Consider the following 3,579-nt stretch of genomic DNA (forward strand, 5'->3'; position numbering starts at 1 on the left):
GGTTACAAGCGGGAAGTTAAAAGCGGTTTATAGGTTACATTAATGATTTATAGGTTACATCAACAAAATCTATCATGTAACCTTTACGTTGTAACCTATAAAACGCCCTGTAACCTATAAGAGATGCTCGTCGCGCCTTCTCTCCAGGCGGCCGTTGATTTCTCTGTTGCATGACGGGATATAGAGAAATGGCGGCGCCCGCAGGTCCGGTGGCCGCGTTTTCGCGCCACTCGAGCCTTTTTACCGCTGTGATACCCCTACGATGAAGCGAGGATGGCTGTTACAAGACTTATTTGTCGGCGTGAGTCGCGGAGGCTGCGGCGAGCCCATTTGTGACTGGCAGCGCTACACGGCCCGTTCCTCTACGACCAGCGTCAAGTTCGCATGTTGGACCGATGCCGCGGCGCCAGTGAAAGCGAACTCGGTGAGTATACTCCCGTAACGGTTTCCGTGTTTTCATTGGATGTATCTTTTCGCTGGGGGCTTTTCAATTTGAAATTGCAGCATTCGAGAGGGATTTTTGTTACCCGACTGGTTGCTTCGCTGGACGTTTTCTGTTGCCCGCGACGGCAATTGAATGAAATCACGGGCTTGCGTTCGCTGCGTCAGATTAGAGCGGACGATCGTGAAAACCCGTACATTAAACAGATAACGGCGCTCGTGGCCTGCTTTCTGCTCTGCGCGCCTTCGTCATGTGTTGAGCGTTTTGTTTACGTTGTTGGCTGCATCGGGCGCACTTTTTCCCCAATAAAGTCTTATATTATCGCGCTATTCTCTGGGTATTATCATTTTGTTTCAGCTATCGGGAAATATTCATTTTTCTCGCTGCATATATTCGGAATGGTGTCTAGTTTATTGGTCTTGTAGTAATACATCCGGATAAACACAAGGTGTGTGCTGCAGAAAAGTAGTCCACTAAATGCTGCCCGAAATTCCTAAACTCACTTCTGTCCAGCGCAAGCCTCTTTTTTTGTGAAAGTTTGCCTTACCGCACAATAAAAAGTTTTTATATCTACAACATTCTTCATTTTTGTCATTCTTTTCCTTGAATGGGTAAATTTGGTGTTAGTCATTTTGAGGTAGCGGGGCATTGTCACCATTTTAAGTGGGTTTATTATTCCCATTCGCACAAATCAGTCGTTTATTTATTCGCGTGGTATTGCAGGGCAAATGGTTGTCTCGCGTTATACTAGTGTAGTGCAGTAAAGCGATTTACAGAATGGTGGTATGTATGAGCCAGCATGCAGGCTGCTTGATTGTTGTTGTTTTTTGATGATACAGAAATTGTGACGAGTTACACAGAGACAAGTGCAGGTGTAAAAATGGGTGCTGCACCCTCATCGGTTCCTGGCTGTTGGGAAAGTGGGGTTGCATCTGGCTACCTATGCTATGACTTATGAGCACTATTGTTTTTCTTGTAGGCAGTGTTCCTTGAGCTGACAATCAGGACTCCCCTGCGTATGACACAAGTTGAAATGAAGTCTGATTTCCGTGGAAACAACGGTATGAAAATGCAATAACTAAAACTCATTCATTCAAATATTCTTTGTAAAGATGGCACCCAGGCCTGCGCAGACAAAAGTATGATGCACTTGTAAAAATGCGAGGCCTTACTTCAAGTGTTATGATGTTATATTTCGTATCTTATTTCGCCTCATGTTTAATGACTCTTTCTATCAGTTCGTTACTACATGAACTTTATGAATTCACATAACGATTTCCCCAGCATGGAGCTTTGTAGTTTTTCAGTTTTTGCAGAGCCAACAAGAACTCTTTTTCGAAAAGAGCTCTTTAAGAAAGCTCCAGTTGTTAGTGAGGGCTTGTGCTGTGTTCTTTTCTTCGTCTTGTCAAGTTTGGGGTCTTCTTTCATTATGAATGTATACCAACTGCCCAGCTCTAAAGCCTATTAAATTTTAACCCAAGTAACCCTTTGATTCATTACAGGTACAGACCTCCCGGGAATGCCACTTGAAGATCGGTGCAAGTTCTAGATGTATCCTATCCCACAACACATTTCAACGAAGAAAAAATGTAAGTTGTCGATTCCTTTTTACGAATAGCCGAGGAAGAAACCACCGGTAGAAGAACACCTTACTGAAGTGAAAAACGTTTCGGCTTCCACGTGGGATCCTCGTTCAAAATGAAACTGCCAGTACAAGGGGGGGGTGGGGGCGGAGGCAGATGTTTAAGTACAGCGAAAAATGTGACGCAGACGGCGTCAGCATCGTGAAAGCACGTTTCCTGGGTTTAGGGCGACGTTCGCTCTGTTGCGTGTAGTAGTGATTCCACATGAAGGTGCGGAAATGTTTTTGCTTTCTCTTTTGCAAACGTATGTCAGTTTATCTCGTAGCCCAAAGTTTCTGCCTGTTCTGGGTGAGCATGCAGAAACATTTCGCGAGATAAACAGGAACACGGCACGATTAAAATTCGGGAAGGTTGGCCGATATGACTATAGTGGCTTCGCGTTGTTGTGAACAATGAGGCCAAATTACTCTGTGTAATGATTACTGAAATGATGTGAAATTATTTGAAAGGCCCTAAATCACTCCTTCTCTGGTGTGGCCTTTCATTTCATTCTCTGGTCTCCGTCTTCATTTTCGTGCAATATAGTTTTCGTACTTCACATGCCTGTGATTTGGTTGAGGGCCTTATGGTACACTGGATTTTGTTCTTTTTCTGAAATTTTCTGTAGATGGCTCTTCAAGGTGGGGAAATCCAAGTGACGGCCCCTCACATATATACCTCCATCAGCGGCAGCAGGGAACAAGTCATTCAGATGACCTCGGGGAAATCTTCAGCGTGCCTTGATTTTGTGCCTGCTTGTGTACTACGTAAATTGCGAAGCTTATCTCTGAATGTTTCCAAGCGCCTTTTTTCATGCAGGAAATTATAGATCCCATTTAAAGTTTGTCCAAAAGACAGATTACAATTGGCCTAGAAAGTTGTTAGTGCTGCATAAAAAACCATAACTTGGCGTGGGAATCACAACTCAGGTGGAACCGTAAAGAGGTACCTAAGAGGGAAGTGTAAAGATGGATTCGTAAAGACAAGTGAATTCCAGTGTAATATTAGACTCTCAGTGAAACAGAGAATGCCGGGAACATAGCCATAAACACTGCTTTGTATAAACAGTGAATTTGTAATAAATGTTCTTTCTACTTTCCCACATTCTGTGTTTTTTCTGTGGGGAACCGACAATAACGCTGTACTGGGAAAGTGCACCTCTGAGAACCATCTTATATATGTAGCTCAAACTTGAATTCGTCTGAAATTGTTCAATTGCAGTACCAAACAATTTGAAATACTTTGCATACATCAAATATTGAGGTAAAGAATCTGTATATTTGGCCATGTTTGTGAAGCTGTTCACGTAACATTTATTAAATAGGTTAAATAAGGATATATGAATAAACCGAGTTTTACCTGGAAGTCTAAAGCAATATAGGAAACACCAGTTCGCCCAGGAATCCGCACTCGTCTAATATTCATTAAGGAACGATAATTACATTACGGTGGTTCGCAGCTTTGCTTTTTAATAAATAGCCCACAGGTGTTTCATAATAATAAATGTGAATGTTC

At 42.7% G+C, this 3,579-nt stretch overlaps 1 long non-coding RNA gene across 1 annotated transcript; it reads left to right on the top strand.

Annotated features, from left to right (window-relative positions):
- The first annotated feature begins 1,385 nt into the window (after nucleotides 1–1,385).
- LOC144152742 (uncharacterized) lies at nucleotides 1,386–3,026 on the top strand. Its single transcript, XR_013319219.1, has 3 exons — nucleotides 1,386–1,503; nucleotides 1,945–2,031; nucleotides 2,693–3,026. It is a non-coding gene; the product is annotated as an uncharacterized LOC144152742 (long non-coding RNA).
- The last annotated feature ends 553 nt before the right edge of the window (nucleotides 3,027–3,579 follow it).

The sequence above is a fragment of the Haemaphysalis longicornis genome, unplaced genomic scaffold (assembly GCF_048455015.1).
Source record: "Haemaphysalis longicornis isolate Haplotype H1 unplaced genomic scaffold, Haemaphysalis longicornis Haplotype H1 scaffold_9, whole genome shotgun sequence".
NCBI classification, from domain to species: Eukaryota; Metazoa; Arthropoda; class Arachnida; order Ixodida; family Ixodidae; genus Haemaphysalis; species Haemaphysalis longicornis.